Source organism: Schistocerca nitens, chromosome 4 (assembly GCF_023898315.1).
Source record: "Schistocerca nitens isolate TAMUIC-IGC-003100 chromosome 4, iqSchNite1.1, whole genome shotgun sequence".
Taxonomy (NCBI): Eukaryota; Metazoa; Arthropoda; class Insecta; order Orthoptera; family Acrididae; genus Schistocerca; species Schistocerca nitens.
The window spans coordinates 660,087,410-660,104,086 of record NC_064617.1 but is presented as its reverse complement, the minus strand read 5'-3'; positions in this window follow the sequence as shown (position 1 = coordinate 660,104,086).

Below are 16,677 nucleotides of genomic sequence, written 5' to 3'. Positions count from 1 at the left end.
GCTTCGATTTTCTTCTGCTCCGGTTTTCCCACACTCCATGTTTCACTATCATATAATGTTGTGCTCGGAATGTACATTTTCAGAAATTTCCTCCTCAAATTGACGCCTATTTTTGATACTAGTAGACTTCTCTTGGCCAGGAGTGTCCTTTTTGCCAGAACTAGTCTGCTTTTGATGCCCTCGTTGTTCTTTCCGTCATTGTTTATTTTGCTGCCTAGGAAGTAGAAAACCTTAACTTCATCTATTTCGTGACCATCAGCGCTAATGTTAAGTTTCTCGCTGTTCTCACTGTCTGCTACTTCTCATTGCTTCCATTATCAACGGTAACGTCAAAATTGCCTCTCTTGTGCCTTTACCTCTCCTACAGCAAAACTGATCGTCATCTAACAGATCCTCAATTTTCTTTCCTCTTCCCCGTTTCTTACGTATATTGTTCTTGTCAGCAAGTTAGGTGAATAAATTGTTAACCTGATTGTACGATAACCCTCACACTTGTCAGCTCTCGCAGTCTTCGGAGTTGTGTGGATGATATTTTTCCAAAAGTCAATTGGTATATCACCAGATTATACACTCCACACACCAAAGTGGTCTTTTTTTGCCACTTCCCTTAATGATTTTAGAAATTCTGATGGAATCTTATAGATATCTTCTGGTTTATTTGAACTTATGTCTTCCAAAGCTCTCTTAAATTCTGATTCTAATACTCTACCCCGTATCTCTTCTAAATCGACTCCTGTTTCTTTTTCTATCACATCAGACTAACGACTCCTTCCGACAATCATTTCTTTTACAATTTCTTAACATTTTTCATGCAGCCATTTCATCTTAGCCTCCCTGCACTTCCTGTTTGTTTTCTTCCTTAACTACTTGTATTTCTGTATTCCTAAATTTTCCTGAACCTTATCGTACTTCCTTCTTGCATCGATCAGCTGAGGTATTTCTTCTGTTTCCTATGGTTTCTTTGCAGGTACCTTGTCTGTATCTATGTTTTTCTTTCCAGCTTCTGTGACTGCCCTTTTTAGAGATGTTTATTCCTCTTCAAATGTACTGCTTATTGAGCTATTCCTTGTTGCTGTATCTATAGCCTTAGAGAAATTCAACCGTATCTCATCATTCCTTAGTATTCCTCTACACCACTTGTTTGCATATTTATTCTTCCTGACTAATCTCTTGAACTTCAGACTACTCTTCATCACTATTGGATTGTGATCTGAGTCCATATCTACTCCTGTGTACGTCTTACAGTCCAATATCAGATATCGAAATCTCTGTCTGACCATGATACAATGTAACTGAAATCTCCCAGTATCACCCAGACTTTTCCAAGTATATCTTTTGTGATTCTTGAACAGGGTATTCGCTGTTACTAGCTGAAATATATTAGAGAACTCATTAAGTCTTTCTCCTCTCTCATTCCTAGTCCCAAGCCCATATTCTTTCGTAACCTTTTCTTCTACTCCTTCCCCTACAACTGCATTCCATACCCCCATGATTATTAGATTTTCATCGTTCTTGAGGTACTGTATTACGCTTTCAATATCCTGATACACTTTCTCTATCTCTTCATCTTCAGCTTGTGACGTTGGTATGTAAACCTGAACTATCGTTGTCGATGTTTGTTTGCTGTCGCTTCTGATAAGAACAACCCTATCACCGAACTGTTCACTGTAACATACTCTCTGCCCTACCTTCCTGTTCATAACGATCTCTACTCCAGTTATACCCTTTTCTCCTGCTATTGATGGTACTCTAAACTCATATGGCCAAAAATCCTTGATTTCTTTCCATTTCACTTCGCAGAGCCCTACTATATCTAGACTGAGTCTTTGCATTTCCATTTTCGGATATTTTTGCTTCCCTGCTACGTTCAAGCGTCTGACATTCTACGCCCTGTTATCTTTTCGTTGGTTATTCATTTTCTCATGGTCACCTCCCTCTGGGTAGTCCCCTCCCAGAGATCCTAATGGAAGACTGTTCCGGAATCTTTTACCAATGGAGAAATCATCATGACACTTTATTAATTACAGGATCAATTACAGGCCACATGCCCTGTGGATACACTTAATGTGTACTTAATGCAGTGGTTTCCATTGCCTTCTGCATCCTCATGCCATTGGCCACCGCTGATTATTTCGGCTTCAGGGGCAGTTTCCCACCACAAGGACAAGAGAGTGCCCTGGAATAGTAACTATCATTTTCATAATATTGTTACATTCCATCCTGGATTTTCCATTGTCTGTTATATTTTATCAACTTACAGGTGACCCTATACGGTTTTAACGTCATGAAAGTTCCTTGCAGCCTGCCATAGAAGCCAGCTTCACTAACGATAGTGTACTACTTCCTGAATATTAAACGAAATCGCAAGAAACGGATATAAAATTATAGTCGTTCATCAGAGACAAAACGTAAAAAAGAAAAGGTGTTTAGGAGAAATTTAAAATTGTCATAACTTGAGAAATCATTCAAGAATAAAAGAAATTATACTATTAATAGGTACCAATGAAATAATTTTTACTTCTACAGATACATGATGAATAATAATTGTTTTATAGTAAATAATAATAGAAATGATATTAATACCTGACAAGGACTTGAAAAACAAACATTGTCCGGCTTCCAACGTCGTTGATTCTTGTGGTCGTCAGTCTGAGGACTTGTTTCATCAGCCCTCGATGCATGTCTGCCATGTGCAGTACTTTCCGTGGGACACAGACTTGAGGAAGCACTGACCATCCGGGTTAAGCGGTTTGCGTGTTGGCGTGAAGCTGTGAGTTCTGCCGGCTGTAGCACAGCTATTGGCACGGTTTCCCACGGCAGACAAGCCTCAGTGGATGAACCAGACGAATAGTGTCCCAAAACGCCACATGTCTCCCAGATCCATTCCCAAGGTCCTCCCCCAGTTTCTCAGGTGCTCAACCGAAGGTGCAATGCGATCCATGTCGAGGGGGGCGTATCCCACATGGGAAGATGTTTGATGAACGGAGCCTCAGGGATACCGAGCGAATTCACTGAATAATTATCCTAGCACCTTGTGGTGCTATGTGGTGTCGATTTAATGAAATACCACTTCTCGTGGGAACACACTGTTTCACGTAACTCGTGAATTGTAAATTGTTGCTCTTTTGTTTATTTATTTTTATTTTTATTATTATTATTAGCGTACCAACGCATATATGAAAAGAGTTACGTGAAATACTTTTTGCGTTGCTGTGCTTTGAATTTCTTTATCATCATTACCTTTTAGCAAAATAAAATATATATATATTGAAGTCTTATTGTTCTGTATCTGGCCTATAATTAAAGGAACGTTTTTTGTAACTGTAACTCATGCTAAGAATCAATATATCTTCCCTACTTCATAGTTATTGAAAATTGAAATTACTTTGTTATGAACACTGATGTTACAGTTCGTATGATCGTTCAAAAACACAAGTTTGCAGTGGATTTTATTTCTCGGTAAAATACTATTTCATACCACGACTAGCCCAAGAACATGAGACTCTCATTAAAAAAAATACGTTGTCACTATAAAGTTTGCCAGACCAGAACGGAGCACAGCAAGATTCCTATCAGATTCTGAAGGTACATTAACTTATTTGTACTTGGTACTATATCCTATCAGCAGCCCGCGTCAACCTGCAACACATCATAAAATCTGCTGATCTGCACTGCCAGTGTGGGAGCTAAAAGAAATAATATTATTTTACTATTATTTTACCGCTTCCTTGCGGTATGCTCGACTATATTGTAAGTCGTTTAAATACGCCGCGGCAGCGGCTCTTCGTTCTCCACGCAGCTCAGCACCACAGATAATATTTATATAACTGAAAAATGTCTCAACAGGATGGGATAATAGGCAAGCAAGCTTTAACAATTAATAATACAAGTTTTCATTTAAACAACTCTATTAAAACATTTAAATATCTCAGTGATTACAGACCTTTGTGAATTCACACGTAATGGCGTACATTGCTTAGTCTCGACAAAAGAATGCTACATTAGCGTTCTCTACGACAACACAGGAGATCTTACTCGCACAACTTCCCAATTAAGAAGACAAAGACATTCATATTCATCACGTATTATATACTAGTTCCTTTTTTAATCTCTGTTTAACATTTATCTTCTGTGTCGGTTTTATTACTCGCCGACGCAGACGTTCTCAAAAATAAATAATAATAAAAAAATACATAATTTTATACAATGACACAATATGATACACCTAATTTTCTAATTACTACATAATATGTTGTTTTTGTTTCTTACTAGACGTTACAATGCCCCCTGGCAGCAATTGACTAACGTTGAAAATGTTCGGCAATATGCTGCCACTAACGTCTGTTTGGTTATTGTCTGTTACCTTGGTTGGAACATTCACTTTACACTTCTTAGTTCTTTTACACTGTAGGTTTAATTACACTTTTTATACTGTTCTTACACTTTGCGAGGTGACCGTAAACCTAGTCCCAGGGTCATTACATTTATTTGGCTCCCCCATTCGGGCTACGTGCGATCAGAAAACCTGGAAAAACTGCGCCGGAGCCATGGTCATCTCGCCTGGTTTGTTTTAATACCCAGTTTGATCACAAAAAGTTCAGACTCTATCCAATGTTCACATATAACAAAGGCTATTTGTGAGAGCATGTTAAACTTTTAGTCTCTTAGTTACCAACATACTTTCTACCCCTTTTTCATATTTGTGTTCTGGATTGTAATGAAAGTCACTTATTACACATTTTTACAGTAGTATAATGAATCGTCTCTGCACTTACTCACGATAATTGTTTTAAAATGTTCTAGCATTCGTGTGGGTATACTTCATTAACATGACGAAAACATATTATATCTATACATCACTGAACCAATGAATACTTTGAGTCTGTATTGAGTAACTCAAGAAAAAAGACAAATGTTTGTCACGTCATTTCGTGTCCAATAAACCCTATTCATTAGTACATTAAACACATAGTTGATAGTTTATTTGAATGACAACAATGTTGTACGGAGCTGGCGGCGCGAAGCAATTGTTGAGTAGCGTCGTCTGGAACGCCGCGTGCCGACGGCCGCTGGGTGCGACGACCGGCTCTCAGTAACAGCGACGTCGTGCTGACGTGGCGCCCAAGCAGTCGCGAACCGCGGCGAACCATTCGCCGATGTCGGCGAGTTGCAGTGGTTTACGCGACCGGCTGGCTGGCGGCACGGCACTCGTCTCTGCTTCTCCGCATGGCTCCCCGTCGTAGCGCATGAAACAAACATTCCACAACGGTGTACTGTCTTTAAGGACACAGATTACTAGCTGTGGAAGAAAATGCAACTTGTTAAAAGCGTTTATTGTTCAGTAAGCCTTCGCTTCACTGGTATGCACAGGATGTTTTGGCGTGATAACAGGTTTCTTGTGGCATTGTGACACTGGTATTCAGGGTTCGTCACACGCACATTGTACTACACATTTTCACTCACTCCCACGGTTGATACACTGCCAGAGCGTCTTTCAACACGCGAAAATGTTTCGTTACACACATACTAAATGTCTCCGTCGAGCGATGTTTGTTTGAATCGACTCCGAACGGATCAATAACTACTGTTTTTATACACTGTCTATTGTTCGTTGAGCACTGCACTAGGACAGTCTATCACTCAACACTAGACTTATCGACGTATATATTGGTGCAGATACAACAGTCATTTTCTGTCCCTACTACACACAATATTCCGTCCTTTCCTCAATTGTTTATGCACACAGTTTATTTTTTAATACCTTTTAACTGTTCTTTGCATAACCACTCTCATCTACATGGCGTCTATTTGTTTTTACCTTATCACAACACAGTTTTCATATTGTTACTAGGCGTATATGGCCTTTTTGTAAATTTTTTTAAAGGTGTGTGATTTTATTTTTTTACATAGTTTCCCTTTCCTCCTTTCAGTGTAGCTTGCCTGGTTATCACCCATCTAGCAAACAGATTTTACCATGTGCATGACAGCTTGACTTGGGCATATTGCTCAATAAATACTTCATTTAGCACTAGCATTATTTTTAATGATTTTTCCTACATGACTACAGTGTAGGTTCCGCATTGGTTGACTTAATTCGCGTATCGCGTAATGAATATTCAAGGGCGTGTACCAAGTACACAGGCTTCAATTGAAGCATTGCTACATACAAAGCGGAGTTTCCACGGAACGGGCTTGTTTTTAATTAGCTCCTGCTCCAGTGTCGTTCTCAAATCACTACTGGCAGCAAACATCACATCACATAATTGTTGCATATTACAAAGTCAATGTTTGGCTAGTAAAGACTCTCTCTCTCAGGGTTCCTTATTCTAATACAATTACAACAGTTACCTTACTATATAAGATTGCATCATTAATTGCACTTACATACTACACATAGAAAATGGTTCAAGAAATTAATCCTTTGTAAAATGGTTCAAGAAATTAATCCTCACTTTATCAACAAGAAGATTGTTCGTTGCTTAATGAGCATATAGTATTTTAATGGCTTTAATTGTTTTTAAACAAAATCTTTCCTGTGTAAGCTATTGTTCACTTTCTGATTCCACTTCCTCCAAGTTTAATTACACACAAATTTCTTCCTTAATACTAACATACTTATACTCTAAAACATAATTAAAATCTTCTTACAACTATTACTCTTTATATGTGATATGTCACTGAATAAATAACTTCACATCTTTACGTGGATACAATCCTTTGATCTTCCCCGTATGGGGATGTGCTAACAAATAGCTACATTCGTGGGGCACGCTGATTACCTCAAAGGGCCCTGAATATAGCAATTGCCACTTACTGTTCTGTTTTAAGGTGGCTGAGGATTTAGGGTGGTTACGAATAAGTACTACGTCTCCTACATTATATTTTTGTCCGTTAGTTACACCTCGGTCGTACTTCCTTTTCCTCTTTACCGCACAGCTAGTTAGTCTGTTCCATATCTTTTTCATCTTTTCCTCCCTTGTTTCTGCCTTGGCTGGTAATCTCGGTAAAGGCGTGAGCCATTCATTCGGTGTCTCAGTAACTCCATTCAATATCTCTACCGGTGGGTAGCCTGTACTTGAATGGGGTGTTAAATTGTGTATTTCTACCAATTTAGGTACTAACCCTGGCCATTTTGTATGTCGGTTCCCTAGGTAGATTCTAAGGAACTTATTCAATTCTCTGAATATTCTTTCAACTAGACTTGCTTCTGGATGGAACCGGGATACCAGAATATGCTGTATATTTTGTTCCCGTAGGTAATTTTTCCAAGTTCGACCCGTGAAATAAGAGGCATTATCAGTCGTTATGGCTTCGGGTTTTCCCACTTGAGGCAAGTATTCTTTATTGATCCGCCTGACCATGGTTTTGGCAGTAGCTGATTTTATGCAATAAATTGCTAAGTATTTGGAAAAAATATCGTACATGGCCAGTATATATTTCATACCTCCTCTGGCCATGGGATAGGGACCTGCTACATCCACAGATACTAGTTGAAGCGGCCTGAGTGGAACTATGGGATGTAGTTCAAACTTAGTGGATCTATTATAGTGTTTTGCTTTCTGACATATCACGCAAGTTCTAACTGTTGCCTGAATCTGGTGTTTCATACGGGGAAAGTAGCAGTATCTCGCCATGATTTCTGCACACTTTCCAATCCCTGCATGGCCCCATGCCAAGTGCGTGTGCCATATCATAACTTTTACCGACTGGTTAGGTATACATACTGCCCAGCAGTCTTCTTTCGTGCTAAGTTTATGATACAAAATATGGTTCACTATTTTAAAACCTCGCTCATCTCTATTGTTAACACCCTCCTCAATATTATTAATGCTTTTTTTCCACATCGGATCTGATCTCTGTAATTCTAACATGTTTTTACATATATATAGAAAATCCTTCATGTAAGTATTGTCACGCACTAACAGCACTTTATACTCCGCGGATTGCTCTAACATTTCTGCTAACTCCGGTAATCCTACCGGCAGTCGCGACAGAGCATCCGCTATTACGTTATCTTGGCCTTTTATGTACATAATCTTTATCCGGTATTCTTGTAAGATAAGCATCCATCTCCTCAGTCTAGTATGGAATAGTTTGCATGACATCAAAAAACTTAACGCCTGGTGGTCACTATACACTCTAATCTCCTTCCCTTGTAGATAATAATTGAACTTTTTTACAGCCCAGACTACTGCAAGCGCTTCCAGTTCGGTTGCCGAGTAGGCTCTCTCGCAGCTAGTTAAAGTCCTACTGGCGAAGCCGATAATCTTTATTGTTGTCGGGTCGTTTCCTTCCTCCCACTGAAACAGGCACGCTCCCAAGCCATAGGAACATGAATCCGTCGCAAGACAAAAATCTTTTGACAGATCAGGGTGCTGCAAAATATTTGCATTCAGTAGGGCGGTTTTAATCGCTTCGAAAGCTTGTTGACATTTGTCAGTCCAAACCCACTGCACATTTTTTCGTAGTAGATTTAGTAGTGACGCGTCATTTAACCACTGATTGGGCACGAACCTTCTGAAAAAAGACGTAAGTCCAAGGAACGCTTTCAATTGTCTCTTAGTGCGGGGGCTTGGAAATTCTCGGATCGCCTCTAGTTTTTTGTTGTCTGGGCTGATACCAAGTGATGTAATAAGATGGCCTAAAAATTTAATTTTATTTCGTCCAAATTTTGACTTTTCGAGGTTTGCTGTCACCCCTGCTTGCCTAAATCTCTCTAGTACTCTATGCAACAATTCCATATGTTCATCCCAAGTAGCAGTAGCGATTACCAGATCATCAACATATACTGTGATTTTTTCTAACAAGTCTGGACCCAGTACCGTGTCTAGTGCAGTAATAAACACTCCAGCACTCACATTCAATCCGAAGGGAAGTACCTTGAATTGGTAACTCCGCCCTCCGAATATGAAAGCTGTGTACTTCCTGGATTCCGGTTTAAGTGGGATTTGCCAATATGAACTTTTAAGATCGACTGAGGTCAAGTACTGCACTCCATGAAATTTTTGTATCTGCTCATCTAAATTCTCTGGACGAGTCCGGACAGGTATAATAATTTTGTTAATGTCCCTCGCATCTAACACTAGCCTGATTTTTCCATTAGCTTTCGCCACTGCTACAAGAGGACTACTGTATGGAGAGAAGGAGGGCTCAATGATATCCCACTCTAACATCTTCCGAATCTCTTTAGCTACTAATTCCGTCCTCGACCAAGGGATGGAGTAAGTTGCGCGACAGTATGTTTTGTGGGGCATCACCTCTATGTGATAGTGGTACCCTTTTACTATTCCTGGTCGGTCGGTAAATACCATAGTATATTCCGATAGCCGCTGCGTCAACTGTTGCTTTTGTGTATCGCTTAAACCTTCAGATTCCTGCACTTTGGTTTGAAATGCCTCAACATTTGTTTCAAAATTTCGATCCTCTAAATTCGGGTAATAGAGGTCTGCTGCATGTGAAAAATCATCGAGGTGTAGTACCCAAGGGTTCCTACCTTTGATATTGATTCGATTACAACACGGCACAAGTACCTCCTTCGATTTCATCATAGATAACTCAATCCTCCTACCCCTATTAACTATGCTTAATTTCCCCAAGGAGACGTCGATCAATGCGTCCCTCTCACGGAGAAAATCTACTCCCAGAATGCAGGCCACCTTTAATCCTTTAACAACGAGGAACGAGCTCACTATGGCTTCGCCCTCCCTACAAATCTCCACCTGCACCTGGTACTTAACTAACTGGCTCTGTGCACTAATGGCTCCAGACACCTTACAATTATTAACCGGGAAAGTCGGAATGCAATGTCCTTTTCCCAGTGCTTTAAATAACTCCATACTCATTACACTTACTGAGGCACCTGTGTCGATGATTATATTCACTGCAACATCATTGATTTTCGCTTCGATAATAGCTTGCACATTTTCGTTATTATCCTTCTTACATTCGTGCGGTTCGTTCAGTAGATCTTTATCCATACTGACACCGTCGTTGTATCGCAGCATACGTATCCCAGGTATATTATTATGACTCGTGTTGCTCTCACTCCATCCCTCGGCCATCGATGGAGAGCATACCGAGGCCGATTCTAGTTTGTTGGATTGTTTACTTGTGAGGTACTTGGACGGCTATTGTCCGCGACCTCCACTATATGTACACTCTGATTTGCAGGCCGCCACGGCTGCGCAATAGGCGCATTTTGCGGTGTTGGTCTATTGTTGTCATACCGGTCATTCCCCTGTCGCTCTGGGCTTCTTCGCTGATTCTGCTGCCAATTTCGATTACTATCACTATAATTGCTCTGCCACTGACCTCGCGCATTTTTCCAGCGGTTGGTCCCTGACATTCCGGATTCGTACCGGTCGTCAAATCGACGCTTTTTGTTATAAGTTGGTTGTCCATACCCGTTCTGGCCTCTACCATTACTACCATTTTGCGAATGTTCTTGCCGCTTGTTACCACCCCCACCATTTCCATGGTTGTGGTTTTGTGCACTACTATTTCTGTCGTGTTTACATCCTGACCCATTATTCCGCGAGTGATCGCATGCTGATTTTGCGTCTTCCTGGATCAAGTCTATTGAATCTAGAACAGACAGGAAGTTTTCCATGTCGCTTTCTGGTACATGTATTAATTTCTCTTTGATATGAATGGGTAAATGTGATTTTAGTAGTCTTATTATGTCTCTTGGTGATATAGGCTCGTCCCAGTAGCGCGTTTTGTTTATATACTTTTCAAAATACCAAATGGCTCTGAGCACTATGGGACTCAACTGCTGAGGTCATTAGTCCCCTAGAACTTAGAACTAGTTAAACCTAATTAACCTAAGGACATCACACACATCCATACCCGAGGCAGGATTCGAACCTGCGACCGTAGCGGTCTCGCGGTTCCAGACTGCAGCGCCAGAACCGCGCGGCCACTTCGGCCGGCTTTCAAAATACCGCCTCAAATTCCCAAGACGGGGTGAGTACGGTTCGGGATTATATACTTCTTTTCTTAGCCGCTCTTGTATACAAGGCGACCAATATTTCGACAGAAATGCCCTTTCGAACTGTTCGTATGTCCTGCAGCTGTCTGCTACTTCTGTAGCCCACAACGCTGCGTCACCTTGAATGTATGACATTACGTATTGAATTTTCTGTGTTTCGTTCCACACACTGGGCAAGATATTTTTAAAGCTTTTTATGAATACTACTGGGTGTACTGATTTCCGTTCAGTAGTAAATGTTTGAAATTGCCTATTTTTGATTAAACTTTCTTCAACTAATATTTTTGAACTACATGGGTTTGCTCCTGGGACATATGCTGTGTGCTCCGAACCGAAGCTACAGCTCTTCGCATTATCGACTACAGATTCCCCATTGTTGTATCGCGTATAAATTTGTGCGTTGCCAAAACCATGGGCTGTTGGCGACATAGGTTCCTGGTCCAAATGCTTTCTGCTTTGTGCTAAACCCTTCTCCAGGTCGGATATCCGTTTGTTCATATTCACTTGCCACTGCGGAATATCCTCACTGAATATTTGTTTGATGGTTTGCACGTCGTTCTGTACCTGACTATTTACTGCGGTACTGAACGATTCGGAATCTCTATTTGCTATGGCTACTTGTACTTTAGAATTAATATTTTTGTCAATCTCACTCTCCTTCACTTCTAGCCATGAGTTGAATTCGGTTTCGATTTTAGTTGCTTGTTCGTTCCACTTCTGCTCTACAAGCTGTGTGGAATCTATTTCTAGCTTTTCTACTCGGTTGGCTAATACACCTATTTCATCTACCATGTTAGTGTTTGCTACTTGCAGGTTGTTGACCTGTTCCGTCAACTCCTGCACGGCCTTAGGTATCGACTCATAACTCTGTTTCATACAGGCAATGTCCTTTTTCATAATTTCTAAAGATTGCACAAGTTGCTGGTCCCGCTCAGCTTGCTGGGCAAGTAAATTTTCTGTTAATTGGCGATCTCGCTCAGCTTGCTGGGCAAGTAAATTTTCTGCTAACTGGCGATCTCGCTCAACTTGCTGGCGATCCCTCTCAGCCTGCTGGCGATCTCGCTCGGCTTGTTGGCGATCTCGCTCAGCTTGCTGTGCGAGAAAAATCTCAATTTTCTCGTCCTTTTCAGCTTGTTGTTGCGCAAATTTTGCCTGGTAATCTAACACACGCTCTAAGATAGCCTGAAGTGAATACCCACCAGGCAGATTACCACTCTCTGGTTCCTGCTTTTCTGGTGGTGGTACAATTTCTTTATCTACATCTCCTTGAGCACTAGTGGGCGGTGGCACCACTTCCTGTGCCCCTGCCCCCACATTCTCACATGTTATATCCTCAAAGAGAGTACTTGTACTGCTTAAGGTACCCGGTTCTACATTTCCTGCACTAACTAATTGTTGTTCCTCAGTATCCATATTGCTCGGACGCTGACTACGCAACTTAACCATATTCCTAAATTGCTTACTAAAACACAAAATCTGACAGTTTTGCCCCTTGCACACAAAATACGTTAATTTAGCTACCCTACACTGCACACTAAAAATTACTATCTACCATCAACTTTGTCCTGTCACAAACACTAACATCAAACTACGCACAATATGCACACCACTAGCGAAATGAGATCACTTCACTGGAGCTCAACTTCTACAAACAGGACAACTACACTGTAGTCTTACCTTTAGTTTATCTGATCTCGGGGTTCGGCTGCCCCCGGATTACGTAGTCGTTACAGTTTCTCAGTACTATCAGGATCGTCTTCTCAGACTCGCTTGCAGTAGTACGTTTTGTCATGAAAGAGTGTTTGCACATTCATTAATACATGGCGTTGATCATGATATACATACATACATTTATCACTAAATACATATATATATATACATACATAACAATAGACACTGAAAGAAAAATACATAAAATTTTATGTTTGTGGCCACTGCAAATTCGGGCCCCGCGTTTTTGGGCGACAGTTTCACGTAACTCGTGAATTGTAAATTGTTGCTCTTTTGTTTATTTTTATTATTATTATTATTATTATTAGCGTACCAACGCATATATGAAAAGAGTTACGTGAAATACTTTTTGCGTTGCTGTGCTTTGAATTTCTTTATCATCATTACCTTTTAGCAAAATATAATATATATATATATATATATATATATATATATATATATATATATATATATATATATATATATATATTGAAGTCTTATTGTTCTGTATCTGGCCTATAATTAAAGGAACGTTTTTTGTAACTGTAACTCATGCTAAGAATCAATATATCTTCCCTACTTCATAGTTATTGAAAATTGAAATTACTTTGTTATGAACACTGATGTTACAGTTCGTATGATCGTTCAAAAACACAAGTTTGCAGTGGATTTTATTTCTCGGTAAAATACTATTTCATACCACGACTAGCCCAAGAACATGAGACTCTCATTAAAAAAAAATACGTTGTCACTATAAAGTTTGCCAGACCAGAACGGAGCACAGCAAGATTCCTATCAGATTCTGGAGGTACATTAACTTATTTGTACTTGGTACTATATCCTATCAGCAGCCCGCGTCAACCTGCAACACATCATAAAATCTGCTGATCTGCACTGCCAGTGTGGGAGCTAAAAGAAATAATATTATTTTACTATTATTTTACCGCTTCCTTGCGGTATGCTCGACTATATTGTAAGTCGTTTAAATACGCCGCGGCAGCGGCTCTTCGTTCTCCACGCAGCTCAGCACCACAGATAATATTTATATAACTGAAAAATGTCTCAACAGGATGGGATAATAGGCAAGCAAGCTTTAACAATTAATAATACAAGTTTTCATTTAAACAACTCTATTAAAACATTTAAATATCTCAGTGATTACAGACCTTTGTGAATTCACACGTAATGGCGTACATTGCTTAGTCTCGACAAAAGAATGCTACATTAGCGTTCTCTACGACAACACAGGAGATCTTACTCGCACAACTTCCCAATTAAGAAGACAAAGACATTCATATTCATCACGTATTATATACTAGTTCCTTTTTTAATCTCTGTTTAACATTTATCTTCTGTGTCGGTTTTATTACTCGCCGACGCAGACGTTCTCAAAAATAAATAATAATAATAAAAATACATAATTTTATACAATGACACAATATGATACACCTAATTTTCTAATTACTACATAATATGTTGTTTTTGTTTCTTACTAGACGTTACAATTGGAGAATACAGATTAAAAGTAAAACAAAATCTGAGGAAGTTGACGAAACGTCAAACACCCAAGCATTGTGGTTGGAAACGGTAGAAGCAGTTTCTGCAGCTACGAGTAGATCGGGCGATAGACCAATTCAAGAAGTGGAAACCGTCATTTAGAAGTTCAACTGGCTCACTATCAAACCCCTGCCTGGGGCTCAGATGTGAAAACTGCTCAAAGAAGGAAAACAAAACAAGAGAACAAGAGAGGAGTCTAATACACACAATTCTCTGTATATCTGGATACAGAAAAAGCCGAGGCAAGAGATGGTGAAACAGGCCTGTAATGCTACAGACTCGGTTTTCAGGATGGCGGTTATGCAGCACGATTGTCCATTGATCAACATCACTTCGCAGCAGGTGCGACTTGTTCAGCTGGTTTCCTTTGAGAAAACTGGGAGGGACGCAGGTCCAGGCGCCAAATGCAGGAGGTTGTAACTTAACTGGACAATGGTGTTGTCAGGCACTTAAGTGTGATTTGCAGAGTATCCATGTAGATGCAGATGTAATCTTTGTCTGTTAGGAGCTGTGAACAGTGGATTGGCTTAAGGAGATGGGACGCAAGTCCAGGTCTCAAATCCAGGATTATTTAACTGGACAAAGATGCTAAAACCTTTGTCTGTGAGGGGATGTGAACAGTGGATTCGCTTAAGGAGGTGCCCAACGTATCTTCGTGAGAGGAGGAGAAGCTGCTAGTCAAGATAGTGGCTGAACTCTTCCAATGAACAAAGGTATCAATTTGAGTGTCAAAATTCTTTAGGAAGATCCTCCAAAGAATCTGTTCGAAAAAGTGAGGGCACAGTACAAACAGATCTTGACTGAGGACTGGAGGGTACTAAACCGACACGTTGTATTTGACGGCCACATGCTTGTCGTGGAAGCGGGTGACGAATTCCTTAGGGCAATGTGAGAACAGGGCCTAAAACTGCACTTAGGGTTCTCGTAGGTTACAATCGGGATAGTCAAAGACATTGGAAGCGACCAAGGTGGCAGTTGGCGGCTTTAATTACTGTAGATAAACCTGCAACACAGTAGGAGTGCAACTGTTGCTGAGTCATCTTCTGGAAGACAGGAGGTGGACGTGGCCCTGATCAAAGAAATCTATTTACAGGAAAGGGCATTTCAGACGTCGAATGAACCGGAGGTAAGTTTATTTATACTAGAAATGTATAGACCTGTGGGACATGCATTTCTGCCAAGATTGGAATTCCATTCACGCTGATGGTGAATGTTTGGTTCAGGACTTAGTGACCACCAGGATGAAGCAGTAAAATATGGTGGCACGAGAGAAACTTTTTGGCCTCTGCTTACCTACCTTAAGAGGACAGTACTACTCCTGCTCACAGCTAAATGAACAACTATTGATTGATTGTGATGTCAATGCCCAGAACTTCGTGTATGGGAGCAGCACCACCAACAGCAGAGGTGAGTAGGTTCGCCAATGTTTTCTGAAGAGTAAAAATCCTGAATGTGGTCAGGGGACCTACCCTCATGAACATAAGAAGGGAAAAAGCAACTGACATAATTTTTTCCCTGTTACTGGATGCTTACGTCAAACACTGGCATGTGATGTTGGAGCCTTCCTTATCTGACTCATCATCATCAGTTATCTGCTATATTAGCAGGTCCTTTGCCTCTCCATTTTCTGCGATCCATTGCTTCCTTCTTAAGGCTGCTGTATGTTGTACCGTCCATCATGTCATCCAGTATCTGGAATCTGTTCCTTCCTCGCTTCCTTTTTCCCTTCTACATAACCTTCTAAAACTGTTTTTATCAGTCCGTCATTCTTTCTTAATATATGCTCAATCCAATTTCTTTTTCTTCTCTTTATTACATCTAGTAACTGTCTTTTCTCTCCCACTCTTCTCAGTACCTCTTCATTTTTTACTCTGTCCATCCAACTTATTCTTTCCATCTCCCGCCATGTCCAGATCTCAAAAGCCTCCAGCCTTTCTCTGTCTTTTTTCCTCATAGTCCATGTTTCAGCGCCATATAGAAGAACACTCCATACAAGACATTTTATGAGTCTCTTTCCGAGTTCTCTGTCCAGACCGCTGCAGAAGATTCTCTTTCTTATAAAACGCCTCTTTTGCCATTGCTATTCTTGTTTTAATTTCTGTGGTGCACTTCCAGTCGGTGTCTATCCTGCTTCCAAGATACTTAAAATTTTGCACCTGTTCTAGTGTTTCTCCATTCAGCCAATACTTTTGTTTTATTTGTGTTAATTTTCATTCCATATTTTTTATCTGACTACATGTACATAAAGCCTGAGGTTGGAATGAGTGCTACAAAGACCATGGCCTATAGGAATCCTAAAAAGACAGATTAGAGCCCATGTAGGAAATACGTAAACTCACGTCTGTCTGAATTCAGAACTTCAACATGGAAGCCAGTAGATCTTGAGGAAATTGCAGACGAAGTAATGTCTGCCATTATGA